Here is a 17,783-nt window from a genome sequence, read left to right as displayed (position 1 = left end):
GAATTAAGAATAACTCCACAAGGCAAGCATCATTATCCCCATTTTGCAGATGAAGAAAATGAGGTAACATAGTCCATAAATGGAATAACCGGTATTTCCAATCCTGGTCTTCAGACTAAGTCTGGTGTTCCTCCCTCAGAAGCCAACAGCTGCAGATCTGTAGAAGCACAGAGTTGCAAAAGCACCTAGATTTAATGGGAATGACAAATGAACCTGTTTGGCTGGAAAAGAGGAGAATTTGTGTAGGGGAGGAGTGGGTGATGACTGGAGATGTGAATGTTTGTCAGATGGTGGAGGAGGACCTTGAATGTCAAGTGAGGGGGCCTGGAAATTATTAAAAAGCAATGAGGAGACATTGAAAGTCTTCATATGAAAGAGGCCTCTTAGGAAGTTTTATTTGGCAGCAGGATGCAGAGTGGACCTGAGTGGGAGGCTGGGGCAGGAAGTCCCTGTAGAAGGCTGCTGTAATGAAGTGATGACATTCTAAACTGGGACAATGGAGGCAGTGGCAAGAATAATGAAGAATGAAACTGATAAACCTCTGCTCAGACTAATAGAGAAAAAGAAAGGACACAAATTACCAAAATGAATACTAGAAGTCAGAGAGGGGTCATCACTACAGATTCTACAAAAAGGAAAAAGATAATAAGAGAATACCATGAACAACCTTGTGCCAATGCATTCAACAACCTGGATAAAAAGGATAATACATTTGAATTGTCCAATCTCTCTCAAGAAGAAATGTTTTTGTTGTTAGGTGCCATTTGTCGGTTCCAACTCATATTGACCATATAGGACAGGGTAGAACTGCTCCATATGGTTTCCAAGGAGCGGCTGGTAGATCTGAACTGCTGACCTTTCGGTTAGCAGCTGAGCTCTTAAACACTATGCCACCAGAGTTCTACTTGAATAGTCCTACATCTATTAAAGAAACCACACCCTATTTTAAAGTAAAGGGGGAACGTGCCTATAACTTCCCATTGCTCATTGCATTCAAGGCTACCATAAAAATGCCCCCATGTCACTCATTCAGCTATATCCAAAGACTAACTCTAGGCTAGTTTGAACTCGGTTTCCATTTCTTGTAATCAGAAGAATCCTGACTAATGTAGACTCATAGACTGTTGCAGGGTAAGAAGAGCCTGTGGCATCTGTCCATGGTGCTGACAGTGTGCGACGGGAGTCAGGGTACTCAGCTTATGCCCAGCTCCAGGCACCCCACACCCATGGCTTCTGTCTATGGTGCTGATCACAATCTTCATTTCTCACTACAGCCTTAGAGGTCAATATCAGGGCTTATAACCCTCAGTCATATTCTCTAAGTTTGAGGGCTCAAGAACATGCTCTCCTCTGGCTGTAGCATCAGAGACCTTCAATGGTCCTGCAATACCCAACTCAGGCAAGACTGAGGCATATCTGGCCAAACTCTGGTGCCAGATGGCCCAAACAACTTGGGACAGAAGGTTATCCATCAGTAGACAAGTCCAGGCCCTGGGGAGAAAGTCTGGCAAGACCAAGGCAGGGCATAAGGCCAGTCCCAACTGGGCAGAGTTCCAGCCTCGGAGGGACAGGAGAGAAAACGGAAGGAACACTGCCATGTGAACTGGGTACAACTGGGGTTAATGGAAGAGGCCACAGCTTGAAAGGTACAAGAATGCCCAGGGCTCCCCTAGACCCCATGAGCCAAGCTTGGGATTGTACATCTAAGTCCAGACGGATCTTGGTGGTCTGATGAATCTGAGCCTTTTTGGTTCCTATTCTGGAACTTGACCATTCACTCCTCTAAAGCCAACCTAATACAATGGGCTGAGTTTTCTTGGAGGCAGAACTGCTCCAGGTTGGGCAAACACCGAGGCTCCTGTTATTACTTGCACATAGCACTCAAATGATTAAAAGAGGGGTGGAAAGGGAACTGGTCAGGGAGAGCTTCCTGGAGTGGAAGAGAGGAGAGTGGAGAGTCAATTTCCAACCAACATTTTTAGCTATGTGCCAGGGAAGTCACTGGTTGGTGCAAATGGTTAGTGCTCCGCTGCTAATCGAAAGGTTGGAGGTTTGATTCCACACAGAAGTGCCTCAAAAGAAAGGCCTGGTTATCTACTTATGAAAACTCAGCCACTGAAGACTCTCTGGAGCACAGATCTACTCCGACACACATGGAGTTGCCATAAGTCAGAGTCAACTTGATGGCAACTTTTTTTTTTAATGTGTCGGGGACTGCAAAGTGTTCTTATATACACTTCTTTGTTTAAGTCAAAAACAATCCAGTGAGCAAGCTATTTTTAATCCCTTCTTTACATATAAGGAAACTGAGATCCAGAGGAGCAAAGGACTTACCCAAAGCCATATAATCAACATGTGGTAGAATGCTTGTTCCTCCCACTGCATGGTGCAAGTTTGAAGCTGAGTCCTGCACCCACCCACACACCAAGCAGGCAGTCTTTTTATGAAAAGCCATCAGTCCTTCTACTAGCTACACCTAGCATGGCTGAATGAGATGGGTATCAGCTGTGCCCTTCTCTTTCGGCCACCAGTAGCTAGAGGAGGAGCTCTGGGCACCCATTAGACCTAAGGGCTGGGGGAGGACTGGAGACTTCGGGTGGCAGAGAGAAGGAGAAAACCTCTGTGGAGGGAGGAAGTTGGTAGGAATGGGGGTGGGAAAGGACTGGCTCCCTGCTGCTCCCAGAATGATTCTCACCTGCCAACTGATGTCTGGAGACTCACGCAAGTGCTAATCAGCTCCACTGACACAGGCAGACTAGGGTTACAATCCATTTTCACATGGAATGGCAGATCGATTCCTCATTCTCTACAGTTCCCACACCAGGCACATCAGACCATCCATCCTTGTCCTCGAGAGGCTGACAAGCCGGTTAACTCTCTGCACCTCTGGACAACTGTGAGATTTGGCCTTCCCTATATTCTCTCCAGATGCAATCTTGCCACCCAAACTGTTGCCAGGCAGAATGGTACAGTGGAATTCTGGGCTGGGAATCCAACAGCCCTGGATTCCAGCCTCAGCTTAGCAGCTAACTCTCTATGTGACCTTGAACAAGTCACTTTATCTCTTTTAACTTCAATTTTCTCAGCTATATAATAGGATACAAATTTCAGCTCAGCAGGGTTTCTGTAAGGATCCAATTATATCTAGTGAATGTGAAGCTGGGAAACACTGCAAAATATAGTTAATATAAAGCATGGGCTGCTGCTCCTAGAACAAGTTTCTCTCCCAAACCTTGGCCCAATCACCCCCAATCCAGGACCTCCCCCTTGCACCCCAAACCCTATCCCTCAGGTCTGACAATGCTGAGAGGGCAGTTCTGTTGACACAGACCTAGGAGAGGTTCTCTCCTTGCTCAGGTTCTGATAAGTAGCCAAAGACTGCTCTCCAGCCTTTGTTTCTTTACCTTGCATGATCAGCCCTTCAGGTGAGGGCCCCTTGGTTCTAGAACAGAGCTTAGAAGAAGAAGAAAACAAGGCAGGCAGAGGCTGAACTCAGTCGACCCAGGTGAAGCACCTGGGAAAGGGCATTTCTAGAGGTCCAGATAAATCTCTGGGCTTACCTTCTACTCTCAAAAATTAAATGCCACCCATGTTGACAACTATTTTGCCAGTAATTATCAGTTTTACTTAATCTCAGGAAACAGGAAAATGTTGCAGAAAATTCCTTCATATTCTTTTCACTAATATCTTCTTCCAGAAGGAGAAGTCCTCCATATCCCTCAATCTGACCCCCTGATCATAGATGATTGGATGAGGGTGAAGAGAACATTTGGCCTAAGCTGGGCCAATCGGATTCCTTCTAATTTCATGTGCATCAGGGAAGGGAGTCTATAATTTGGGGACAGCCATAATAGTGTAAGGAAAACAGCCAGTAAACAGGCAAGAAATCATGATGTCCTGAGAGAGAGCAATGGGGAGAGTTTCAGAGCATCTCAACAGTACTTCTTGGGGTGAGGTTCAGTAAGTTTCCCATGTCCTTCCAATATAAATAATCCTTTATTAAGCTGGCATGGGTGGATTTCTGTTCCTTGCAGCCAAATAATCCTCTGCCTAGACAGATCCGAAGACCGCAACTGCTGCTTTAACTTTTTTTTAAATCACTTAGAGTTAATATTGACACATTAAATGGGACAATTACCAAACACTGCTTGTCTTCCAAAGTGCTTCTGAATTAGCATCTGCACACTGCATGTACCATGGGGTTAGGCTGCCACTCATTCATTCATTCACTCAATAAATATATCAAGTAACTATTATATTTTAGGTACCATACTATGAACTGGGGATATAATGGGAAGCATAAAAAGTCTCAGTTTATATGAAGCTTATATTCTATTGGGTTCACTTTTTCTCATCTATAAAATGGAATAATAGCAGTATGAAATAATGTATGAAAAGTGCTTAGGACAGTGTCTAGTATGTAGAAGTTGCTCAAGAAATATGTGTTAAATTAAACTTTTAAACATATACATGTTGTTGTTGTTGCTGTCTGCTGTTGAGTTGATTCTGACTCATAGCAACCCTATAGGACAGAGCGGAACTGCTCCATAGGGTTTCCTAGGCTTTTTAATCTTTATGGGAGCAGATTGCTAGGTCTTTTCTTCCATGGAGCCGCTTGTGGGTTTGAACCACTGACCTTTTGGTTAACAGCCAAGCGCTTAGCCACTGTGCCACCAGGGCTCCTATAAACATATACACAGAATCTAATATGTCCTAGGAACTCATACATTCTCTTCATATGTTAATTAACTTATTTAATCCTTACGAGGCAGATATTCTTAATCGTTTTATAAATGAGAAAACTAAGCCACAGGGAGGTTAAGTAATCTGCCCAAGATTACACAGTTGGTAAGTGGTAGAGCTGAGATTTGAACACAGTTTTCTTGGTGCCATCTTCATGCACTTAACTATGACATCTCAGTACAAACGAATAACATCATCCTAAGGGCCGAAGACACAAGGGAAAGATTAGTCCAAAGAACTAATGGACCACAACTACCATAACCTCCACCAGACGGAGCCCAGAACTACTAGATGGTGCCTGGTTACCACCACAAACTGCTCTGGCAGGGCTCACAATAGAGGGTCCTGGAGACTGGAAAAATCTCGAGAGTATGGCCCCCAGACACTCTTTTAACTCAGTACTGAAATCACTCCTGAGGTTCACCCTTCAGCCAAAGATTAGATAGGTCTATAGGGCCGACAATAACACACGTGAGGAATGTGCTTCATAGTTCAATTCATGCAGAGGAGACTAATGGGCACACCAGCCCAAAAGCAAAGAAGGTAGGAAAGGACAGGAAAACTGGACAAATGGAAACAGGGAACCCAGGGCCAAGAAGGAGAGAGTGTTGACACATCTTGAGGCTTGCAACTAATGTCACAAAACAATTTGTGTTTTAGCTATTTAATGAGAAACTAATTCGCTCTATAAACTTTTACCTAAAGCACAATTAAAAAAAAAAAATCACCCTAAGGCAGGAGACCTGGTGGCGGAGTGGTTAAGAGCTTGGTTGCTAACCATAAGCTGGGCAGTTTGAATCCACCAGCCACTCCTTGGAAACTCTATGGGGCAGTTCTATTCTGTTCTATAGGGTCACTATGAGTTGGAACCAACTCTATGGCAATAGTTTTTTTTTTTTTTTTTCTTTTTTTAAGGCAGGGATGAATCTGTACCAATTCCCTTGGTCTCATCTAGACCCATTTCCCCAGATAAGAGCCAGGAACATGAGCATATCTAATCGGTCATTAAGAGTTAAGCCTCCTCTGCCACCTCTGGCACCACAGCAGTACACAGAAGTTGGGTGCAGGCTACTTGAAAGGAACCTTGGCCACTGCCCATCCCATCCCTGGCTCTGTACAGCCATCTGAACTCCTCAAGGCCGGCCAGCTTGCTGAGCTCTCCTGGGAGATTCCTGGTGAGAGATGCCAGGTCACTCACATGGATAGCCGCTTGGCAAATGCCTCCAACAGAGCTTACATCTCCTGATTGTGCTCATAGTTCTTTCTCTTCCAGACAATTCACAGGTAGCTATTCTGCTTCAGAAATGTTTCTCACATCCATGCCCTCCTTTTCACCCCATGTCCTGGCTGCACCATTACCTCTCAGGCTGATGCTCCTCATTGGTCTGCTGGGGTCAATTTTCTTTTCTTCTAATTCTTCCTCCTCATAACTGCCACAATGAGCTTTCTAAAACAAATACCTATGCCATTCTCTTGTTTTAAAAGTAATGGCTCCCCTTAAGATATTAACATTAGGGGAAACTGGGTGAAGGACATATGGAAACTCTCTCTTCTATCTTTGCAACTTTAAATATAAAATTATTCCAAAATACAAAGTTTATTTTAAAAAGTAATGGCTCTCCATACTCCTTGCCCTGATATTCAAGATCCCCAGTGGGTTGCCCCCTCATGAACCCCTGGCCCCTACTGCCTTCCCACCATTCCTTGAGAATGCCATCCTGTTGGAAACCTTGATACCATTACATTGTTTGGAGTGCTCCCCACATCCTTCATTTTCCACCTTATCCACCTAGTGAGCTATTAGTGAGTTGTATTTATTTATCAAACACTTAGGTAATACTTAACTATGTTCTAAGCACTTTACAAATATTAACCCATGTAACTTTTACAACAACCCCTTAAGGGAGGCACTATTATTAATCCATTTTACAGATGGGGTAACTGAGGCACAAAGAACTTAAATAACACATTAAAATTATACAGAGTTGGGAGTCAAAGTCAGGCAGTCTAGATCCAGACTTCATGCTCTTAACCTGTATGCCTTTTCAGCTCTCAGAGTCAGCTCAAACGTCACTTCCTCTGGAAGCCCTCCTTCACTCCCCTCCGACAAGGTTACTCTCCCATTCTCAGATCCACGTTATTGTTGTTACTAGTTGCTGTGGATTCAGCCCTGATTCATGCAGACCTTATGTATAATGGAACAAAATGTCACCTGGTCCAGAACCATCTCCGTGATCTTTGATATGTTTGCGTCCATTGTTCAGGCTACTGTGTTAATCCATTGAGGGTTTTCCCTGTTTTTGCTGACCCTCAGATCCCAAAGCCCTTTGTATATTCATTCATTCATTTACAAATTTATGCATTCATCCATTCACTCATTCATTCAATATTCATCCAAACATGTCCTAGGCATTCTTTTAGGCACTAGGAATAGATCCACCTACAACAGCTTGTATAATCCATATTGGAAATATTCGTTGCTCTATCTCTCTCTTCCTGTGGATTACTCTTTGAAAGTGTTAACCTTTTTAACTCCTTTAGAATTTTGCACAGTACCTGTTATGTAGTTTGTCCTCAGTAATGAGCTTTATAGGAATAAATGAATAGTTATTAAAGAGTGGTGATGACAGTAATGATAATGTCAACCATTCAGATGAATCTGGTGTGTGACTACGACAGTGTGGGCCAGGGGCCAGGTACATCGTCACAGTTGAGCCCTAGGCCAGGAGGCTCCTGGGGAGATGACAAGTGCCTTCTGCATGTAGACCAAACTGTTGATGTCACTGTGATTATTTCTGCCATTAGTGTTAGTGTTATGCTACAGTGTGGCAGATGCCAGCAGCAAGCTGGCCTGCTACCATTCCTCATGGCAGGAGGAGCATCAGGGAAGCAAAAGCAACAAGAAGGAAGACCAGGCTCAAGTCAGGCTTTCAGCCTAGAGTCTCAGTAATCCAAACATCACTTCTGGATGGCTGAGGTCAGAGCCTATTTGCATCTTTCTCCGGTCTCCACAGTCTAAAGGCCTAGTTGTATGGGGGTGGGTGTATAGAGAGATGAGGTGTTATGGCACAAGGAGCCACAGATTAAAAGGTCTTAGGCAAGTCGTCTCATCAACTTTCATTGACTCAGAGCCTGGGTGGGTGACGGGGTAGTCAGGCGTGAGCTAAAGGTGAAAGTTGGATTTGGAGTGAGAATGGGAGGGAGCCAGGTAAGGCCAGGGTTAACATGATCCTGAATGCCTTTGTAGTCCCAAGCCTTGGGAGGAGGCACATCAGGCTTCCTGGTTCTATTTAATCTCCTTGGGGACCTGAAGTCAGATGGCATAAATGATACTTCTTATGTTTGTGCAGAATCCTCAAAAGTCCTCTATGATTTTCCTAAAGGATTTCAGAATCACTGTATTGAATGATTACAAGCTTCTTGGGCCACTGGAATTCTCTAGAAAGTCATTATGTTCATTCCCTGCCTCTGGGAAAGAGGTCGAGACAATTATAGGATGGTAAATAACTGTTTGCCAGTGATGTGCTTGGTTCAGTCAGTTTCAGACAGTACAGGCAGCAACAGGTCTCTGATCATAAAAAAAAAAAAAAGGCCAGTTCAATTCTACTGGGGTTGAGTCAGCTCCTGTGGGACCTACAGGAAGAGTGTTATGTTTTTGGCTATCAGCAGATGTGACCCCCCCAATCTCTGGGGGAAATGCAAGGAGCTGAAAGGTGTCATTTTTCTGAAAGCCCCTGGGATGCTGGAGCCTACTGCTGGAGACACCATCCAGCCCTGGTGTTTAGTTTTAAGCTAACCACACACCCCAAGGATAATGGGGGGAAAAGAGATTTTCCAGAAGAGGACTTCCTCTACAGGTGTAGAAGCTAAAACCTGGAGTGTAGGCTTAACCACAAAGTTTATCAAATCCTTAGGCCCCTGATTTCTAATTTAGCCCCCTTCTCCAGGACTGGCTCCATTCCAAAGCCTTCTAACTGAAAGCCAAACTTCTTTTTCTTGGGTCAGTAGTGGGAAAGTGGGGGACTAAATTTGAAATTTAAGAAAGTTATTAATTATCCTGGCTCCATTTCTCTATGACTCTGCTCTTATCATCCCAGGGTACCATGGGCCAGGAGAAATATTATCTTTCCAGGTACTCATTCTAGATCTGCACAGCTAACTCATTTGTATTTTAATCTTTCTCCAATTATTCCAAACATACCTTCATCCATCTCTAGCCTTCTCTCCTGCCTTGTCTCTCCAGTTGAGGCTTTGATGGGCTACCTTCCCCCCTTACCATGCTTTGCTTGGTACCCTGCCTTCCCTCTGGCCTGAACCCTCTGTTCCAACCTCTCCTGTAATCAACCTCCTTCTGGTACAGCCCTGGAACCTCCCACATAGGTAGATCGCTCTGATAGGCACTTCTTACTGGGCATTTCTTGGTCCTTGCATAACTCCTGGACAGCTCCAGGGCTTGAATAGCTACCTCTGAAGATGGTGTTGAATGATAGTAACAATATCATTTATTGAATGCATACTTATGCCAGGAACTATGCTAAGCACTTAATTTTATCCCATTTCAGTGTTACAACAATTCTACCAGGGAGGGGCTATCATGATCATCCTCCACTTTACAGAAACTGAAACTCAAAAAAGTTGGGCACCTTGGTCAAGGTCTCACAGCTAGCAAGTGGTAGAGCCAGAATCCAAACACAGGCTTGTTTTATTTCCAAATCCAAGCTTTTATCCACTATATAAAAAAAAGAAAAACCAAACCCATTGCCATCGAGTTCATTCCAACTCATAGCGACCCTATAAGACAGAATAGAACTGCCCCATAGGGCTTCCAAGGCTGTAAATCTTTATCAAAGCAGACTGCTACGGTTACATCTTTCTCCTTTTAACCATCATGCCACACTGTCTATCGAAGTTGGAGAACGTACTGAATTTTTTGCAACATGACAAACATCACTGGTAATCATAGAGACCATTTTATATACATCAAAGAAGGATGTTTTTGGAAGAAAGCTTCCTGACCTGATACAGAAGATGCTAAACAGAAACACGATGAGGAAAGACAAAAAAATCCAGACAAAAGGAAAAGTAGATACTATGAAGGCCAAAGATTTTATATAGAAAGGTACTTTGTAGAGAAGGAGGAGGCTGGTAATTCACACACAAAATGCCTGTAAAGAGGATCTAGAAAAGCTGCTTATGACTTTAGGTGTCTAATCATTGATACAGTATGAATGACAAAAAAAAAAAAAAGAGAACTTGAAATATTTACCCAACCAGGGGTAGACAACTTCAGAGATACCATCAGGACTGAGTAGAACAGGACACCTGTCTTGAGTTTAGAAAACACTGTTTTGTGTAAAGTTGGCCTAAGAAGACCAAACCTTGGGAGTGCCAGAGGTGGTCCAGAGGGGCAGTTAGCATATGTCAGATGCAACTGAGGAGGCAAGGGCAGCACTGAGATGTGAGGCCAAGGACAAGTAATGAATACCAGTGGTTGAACATAAAGACCGGCCTGTGAAGCAACGGTAGGACCATGGGGTTATGACTGGCAGAAGCAAATGAGGCAGGAGAAATGGAAGCTTAAGGAAGGGAATGATCATTCACTAACCGTGGTTGTGGCAGATGGTGCCTTGCTAGCACAAGACTGCTTTCTGTCAAGCTGTGGACTGTTTTAAAAATGCTTACTTGCATCTGGCAATGGAAAGATGTACCTTGTTCAAAATAAATCAATCTACTGGAAGGAGTGGTGTGCAAGCCATATTATAAGAACACATACACCTGTAACGGGTGTAAATTTTACTCTACAACACTCACTTGTATGAAGTGGCAACTTTTTCTATATTAGATAAATATTATTTAAGCCCTCAGATCAGTCCCTGGAGAAGGACATCATGCGTGGTAAAGCAAAGCGTCAGCGAAAAAGTGGAAGACCCTCAATGAGATGGACTGACACAGTGGCTGCAACAATGGGCTCAGGCATAGCAACAATTGTGAGGATGGCATAGGACTAGGCATTGTTTCATTCTGTTGTATATAGAGTCACTATGAGTTGGAACCAACTCTACAGCACCTAACAGCAACAAGCCCTCATCTGCTCTGATTAATAAAAAATTCAATTTCAGAAATGTTTTTAGGGGCTATCCCTCCCTCTAAGGTCACACAAGAATTCTTCCAAGCAATATATATTGGCTCAGTTTATCTACTGGATTGGGTGTCCTAGAAGGAGAGGCTGAGATAGGGAGGATAGGTCAGGGAGGAAAAATCTAGCAAGAATGTGGCCTCAGCTGATTCCACAACAAACTCTGGAGCACAAATTGTAACACAGAATTAGTCTCCCTTCACCCACTGAGGCAAAGGAGCCAGTTTTTTGTAGCCATGTATCAATTAGTTATCGGGCATAATCTCCTAGGTGAGGGGAATAGCAGTTCTCCAGAGGGAGCAACTGTGAGTTGTTATAAGCCAATCTTAATAGTAGCTGAGGGATGTATGCACTGGTCCACTACAGTCCACCCCTTGCACCAATCAGTTGCACTTGCATCTCACATTAAATTCACTCTGCCCAGGCATAGCTTCTCCAGGATTCTAGTTGGTTACAACTTCTGACAAAACTTACAAGAGCAGGATTAGTAGAATAAACTATAGCCTCTGTTGCTGCATTTGGTCCTGAGTTGTAACTGATACTCATTACCTACCTCTTCCTCCATCCATTTTAAATCCCTCTCCCCTTTGGCTTGCCTTTGTCTTACCTGGTGAGTTGACCCAAATCCTTATTTCTAAGGACACTGGTCCTCTGGTCACCTGACATCAAGGTTGCTGTAACTGCCCATTTATAGTTCAACTGAACATGAGAGTACCAAGAGATGCCCCAGTGAATCACCTGAATGGCAAACATTTCTTGCTGCTCTCGTTATGTAATACCAGCCCTATCTCTTCATGATGATTAATAACCATTACCGCTGCCGAACTGTGCCATTACTCGTGCCCTCTAGACCTTCTCAGGCTTGATCCCAGATGTGCTACTACCATTTTATGATGGATTACTGCTGGACTTACCTGATCTTTTAACCTAGTGAGTTTGACAGAACCAAATTCATAATGGGAAGTTCAAGCTAGATGGTCATTCAATGTCTTATGCTCAGACACTCAGTTTCTAGTGGGCTGGTATGGTCTTGCTCCAAAACACTAGGTGTCTAAGCTGCAATTCTTCTGTTGAGAATTATCAGAAGTTCCATATGGCATCTTTCTCTGCCAAGGACACCTCCAGTAACAGGCCATAAGTTGAGTCAAATGGTCCAAGTAGCAAGGGCCGGTTATACGGCAGCCTGAAGCTGCTGCAGAGCCCTTTCTTTTTCTGGATCCACTCAGAGCTAGTAGCCTTCCATGTGTCAGTAGATGAAACCACCACTCAATATCTAAAACAAAAAACACAAAGCTTTATTTATTACTTACTCAAGTATATGCTAGTCAGGCACAATTTCTCCAAGCAGAGCAGACTTCTGATCTTAAAGTCTTAGGAGAAGCATGGAATTGAGGGATTGGTGGCTTTTCAGAAGTGTAAGTAGGTTGACATAATCCTTAGAAGTGCAGTTAACTGAGTGAGACTGTTCTTTGGCTAGCATTCAGAAATATATTCATCGGAATGAGTCAAATCCTAAATGACTGACTTTCAGAGACTATCACTGAATGTTTGGCTTACAAAAGCATGTTCACTGATATAAATTATTGTTGACTGATTAAAAGAGTTTAAAACCAGTTCTGGTGATTATTTGTTACCATGGGTATAGAACTACCATTTATTGATTAGACAGGTTTAGTATGGATTCTTGTTTGATACCATGGCCTCAGAACAACCAATCTTTTCATAAGAGTGTGGAAACCTTTTAAATTCTCAGTTCTCTTTTTTGGTGTTCACAGAGCCAAAACTACAGGAGAGACCAACAAGAACTATCCAGATGTTTACCATTATTGTTGATTTTCCTTGAAAAGGAAGTTTCATTTTCAAAAGTCTGATTTTTAGTTCAAGTGTCAGTCAACATGATTTTATCTTGTTTTTGTCTTTGACAAATCAGTAGGATTAATGGCTGTGTAGATGAAGTTAAGACTTCAGACAACAGACATCAAGCGACCATGAGATATACAAGAATAACTGGAAATATTATAAGAAGAGTCTTGAAAGCACTCTGGAAATATCACCCAAGATCTCTCACGCCTGACCAAGAAAACATGTTGTCTTAGGCTGGGTTCTCTAAAGAAGTAAAACCAGTGAAGCATATACAGTTGGCCTTCTCATCCATGGGTTTCACAACCATGGGTCCAACCAACCACGGATTCAAAATATTTGGGAAAAAAAAAAAAGGTTCCCAAAAGCAAAACTTGAGTTTGCTGCGTGCTGAGCACCATGCTGAATCCACATAATGAAATGATGTGTAGGCATACCCTTCTAAGGCCTCCACCATTTCACAGATCCTCAATCTCTCTCTAGCACTTGTTGTTTGAACATTGTTTGCCTCACCTTGTGTCTTCCTTCGCTACTTGTGTTGTGTGCACCCTTTGTTTCTATGAAAAAAGATGGCTCCTAAAAAGCAATTAAGTAGACAGAGCAATCCCTCAAAGGCTAAGAGGGATCATAAGGTGCTATTTACATAGCACTTTACATTGCTATTTACACAGCATTTACATTGTATTAGGTATTATAAGTAATCTAGAGATGATTTAAAGTATACGGGAGGATGTGTGTAGGTTATATGCAAATATTATGTCATTTTATATAAGGGACTTGAGCATCCTTGGTTTTTGGTATCGGAGGGGGTCCTGGAACCAATCCTCCATAGATACTGAGGGGTGACTGTATATATAAATATATATATAGAGAGATTTATTTCCAGGAAATGGCTCATGCAGCTTTGGAGGCTGGCAAGTCCCAAATCTGTGGGTCAGGCATCAGGCTGGAGGCTTCTCCTGACTCATATGGTTGCAGGGTCTGAGAAACCCAAAATTGGTACATCAGATGGCAGGCTGCTGGCTCACTCCAACGAACCAGAGGTCAGATGATGAGTCAGATGCAGGATCGAGAGAGACAGAGAGAGAGAGCTTTTGACAGGGATCACAATGGGGGGTCCTGGACAGGGCTGGAGAAAAACGTAGAACAAAATTCTAACTCAGCAAGAAAGACCAAGCTTGCTGGCCTGACAGAGACTGGAGAAACACTGAGAGTATGGCCTTCGGACACCCTTTCAGTTCAGTAATGAAGTCACTCTTGAGGTTCACCTTTCAGCCAAAGATTGGACAGGCCCATAAAACAAAACGAGATTAAAGGGGGACACCAGCCCAGGGGCAAGGACTGGAAGACAGAAGGGAACAGGAAAGCTGGTAATAGGGAATCCAAAGTCGAGAAGGGAGAGTGTTGACATGTCACGGGGTTGTTAACCAATGTCATAAAACAGTATCTGTACTAACTGTTTAATGAGAAATTAGTTTGTTCTGTAAACCTTCACCTAAAGTACAATAAAAAATAATAATAACAATAATAAAAAAGACAGCTTTGCCAGGAATACCTATATATATTGGATGTAGACCACACCCCAAGGAAACTCCCCTTACATCAGATTACAAACAGAGGATAATTACATAATAATGAGAATTGCGGCCTAGCCAAGCTGACACATAACATTAATGATCATACACATCCAAACATCTTCTTGAGTTTAACCTTAGATAGCCACGTTATCTTTTCTTTTAGCTTAGATGTAAACTGTTCCATTTCACCTGTAGTGTTAATCCAAGGAAACTCCCCTTACATCAGATTACAAACAGAGGATAATTACATAATAATGAGAATCATGGCCTAGCCAAGTTGACACATAACATTAATGATCATACACATCCAAACATCTTCTTGAGTTTAACCTTAGATAGCCACGTTATCTTTTCTTTTAGCTTAGATGTAAACTGTTCCATTTCACCTGTAGTGTTAATCCAAGTATAATATGAAGTGTTAGCAGTGGCACAGATTCCCTCTTGTTTAGCCCAAAGAAAATCCAATGCCATTTTATTACTCATCTAAGAATTTAAACTTGTTTGTTCTCTACCCAGGGAATGGGCTGTATGTATTACATCAGCTAAAGTGTGGGATACAATTTTGATGACATATTTTCTAATCCTATAGTAGAACCATTATCATCAGAAGTCCATAAAGGGCTTTATTCTTTTGGACTCTTTGTCAGGCAAGTGACACTCAGAAGACATATTACTAGCCACATAGAACAAGTGATCTTCATCCTGGGTTGGCCTGGAAGAGCTTGATTCATATAGGAAAAATACCAAGATGATCAAAAGATACTTGGTCAACCTTACCCGTAAACCAAACCCATTGCTGTTGAGTTGATTCCAACTCATAGTGACCCTATAGAACAGAGTAGAACTGCCCCAGAATGTTTCTAAGGAGCAGCTGGTAGATTTGAACTGCAGGCCTTTTGGTTAGCAACCTAACTCTTAACCACTGAGCCACCAGGGCTCCATGGTCAACCTTAGGGGAACTATATTGTCTTTGGTTGTTGCTGAATTCCAAGAATACCTGTATTTCCTTCACCCAGTACAAGGGCACTATTCTTCATCTAGGTATTACCTGTTGTTGTTATTGTTATTAGGTGCTGTCATATCAGTTCCGACTCATAGCAACCCTACGTACAACAGAACCAAACACTGCCCCAGTCCTGTGCCATTTTCACAATTGTTGCTATGCTCGAGTCCATTGTCGCAAACACTGTGTCAATCCATCTCATTGAGGGTCTTCCTCTTTTTCTTTGACCCTCTACTTTACTAAGCATGATATCCTTTTCCAGGGACTGGTCCCTCCTGATAACATGTCCAAAGAACTCGAGACAAAGTCTTGCCATTCTTCCTTTCAAGGAGCATTCTGGCTGTACTTCTTCCAAGACAGATTTGTTTGTTCTTCTGGAAGTCCACGGTATAGTCAATATTCTTCACCAAAACCATAATTCAAAGACATCGATTCTTCTTCGGTCTTCCTTAGTAATTATCCAGCTTTCACATGCATGCAAGGCGATTGAAAATACCGTGTCTTGGGTCAGGCGCACCTTGGTCCTGAAAGTGACGTGACATCTTTGCTTTTCAACACTTTAAAGAGGTCTTTTGCAGCAGATTTGCCTGATGCAATACATTGTCTGATTTCTTGACTGCTGCTTCCATAGGTGTTGATTGTGGATCCATGTAAAATGTAATCTTTGACAATTTCAATATTTTCTCCATTTATCATGATGTAGTTTATTGGTCCAGTTCTGAGGATTTTTGTTTTATGTTGAGGTGTAATCCAGACTGAAGGCTGTGGTCTTTGATCTTCATCAATAAGACCTTCAAGTCCTCTTCACTTTCAGTAAGCAAGGTTGTGTTATCTGCATATCAAAGGTTGTTAATATGTCTTCCTCCAATTCTGATGCCACGTTCATCTTCATATAACCCAGCTTCTCAGATTATTTGCTCAGTATATAGATTGAATAAGTATGGTGAAAGGATATAACCCTGACACACACCTTTCCTGACTTTCAACCTCGCAGGATCCCCTTGTTCTGTTTCAATGACTGTCTCTTGGTACACGTACAGGTTTCTCATGAGTACAACTGAATGTTCTGGAATTCCCATTCTTCACAGTGTTATCCAAATTTTTTTTTTTTTATGATTCGCACTGTTGAATGCTTTTGCATAGTCAATAAAATGCAGGTAAACATCTTTCTGACATTCTCTGCTTTCAACCAAGATCCATCTGACATCAGCAATGATATCCCTCCTTCCATGTCCTCTCTGAACTGAACTTCTGGCAGTTCACTGTTGATGTACTGCTGCAACCACTTTTCAGTGATCTTCAGCAAAATTTTACTTGTGTGTGATAGTAATGATATTGTTCACTAACTTCCATATTCTGTTGGATAATCTTTCTTTGGAATGGACGCAAATATGGATCTCTTACAGTTGGTTGGCCAGGAAACTGTCTTTCAAATTTTTTGACATAGAGGAGTGAGCACCTCCAGTGCTGCATCCTTTTGTTGAAACATTTCAACTGCTATTCTGTCAATTCCTGAAGCCTTGTTTTTCACCACTGCCTTCAGTGCAGCTTTGACTTCTTCCTTCAGTACCATCGATTCTTGATCATACGCTACCTCCTGAAATGGCTGAATGTCAGCCAATATTTTTGGTACAGTGACTCTGTGTATTCCTTCCATCTTCTTTTGATGCTTCCTGCATCATTCAATCTTTTTCCTGTAGAATCATTCACTATTGCAACTTGAGGCTTGAATTTTTTGTTCAGTTCTTTCCACTTGAGAAATGCAGACTGTGTTCTTTCCTTTTGGTTTTCCAACTCCAGGTCTTTGCACATGTCATTATAATACTTTACTTTGTCTTCTTGAGCAGGCCTCTGAAATCTTCCATTCAACTTTTTTACATCATCATTTCTTCCTTTCACTTGAGTTACTCTATGTTCGAGAGCAAGTTTCAGTCTCTTCTGACATCCATTTTGTTTTTTTCTTACTTTCCTGTCTTTTTAATGGCCTTCTGCTTTCCTCAGGTATAATGTCCTTGATATTATCCCACAACTCATCTGGTCTGCAGTCATTAGTGTTCAAAGCGTCAAATCTATTCTTGAGGTGGTCTCTAAATTCAGGTGAGATATACTCAAGGTCGTATTTTGGCTGTCGTGGACTTGCTTTAATTTTCTTCAGCTTCAAGTCGAACTTGCATGTGAGCAACTGATGGTCTCTTCCACAGTCAGTCCCGGACTTGTTCTGACTGATGATGTTGAGGTTCTCCATCATCTCCTTCCACAGATGTAGTCAATTTGACTCCTGTGTATTCCATCTGGTGAGGTCCACATGTATAGTGGCTGTTTATATTGTTCGAAAAAGATATTTGCAATGAAGAATTTGTTGGTCTTGCAAAATTCTACTGTGTGCTCTCCAGCATCATTTCTATCACCAAGGCCATATTTTCCAGCTACCAGTCCTTCTTCTCTGTTTCCAACATTCGCATTC

The 17,783-nt window shown here is 42.4% G+C and overlaps 1 long non-coding RNA gene across 5 annotated transcripts in view; it reads right to left on the bottom strand.

Annotated features, from left to right (window-relative positions):
* Positions 1-17,783, bottom strand: part of LOC126072883 (uncharacterized) — a 57,207-nt gene that overhangs the window by 18,502 nt on the left and 20,922 nt on the right. For 4 of the 5 annotated variants that reach the window (XR_007516589.1, XR_007516590.1, XR_007516586.1 and 1 more), the window contains exon 3: positions 11,794-12,152. This is a non-coding gene — a long non-coding RNA (uncharacterized LOC126072883). Of the gene's footprint in view, positions 1-89; positions 186-11,793; positions 12,153-17,783 lie in introns of all 5 variants that reach the window. The other variant, XR_007516587.1, reaches the window with a different exon arrangement.

This window comes from Elephas maximus, chromosome 3, assembly GCF_024166365.1.
Source record: "Elephas maximus indicus isolate mEleMax1 chromosome 3, mEleMax1 primary haplotype, whole genome shotgun sequence".
In the NCBI taxonomy this organism is placed as follows: domain Eukaryota; kingdom Metazoa; phylum Chordata; class Mammalia; order Proboscidea; family Elephantidae; genus Elephas; species Elephas maximus.
Note: the sequence above shows the minus strand (reverse complement) of the source record. Positions and strands in the feature narration are given on the sequence as shown.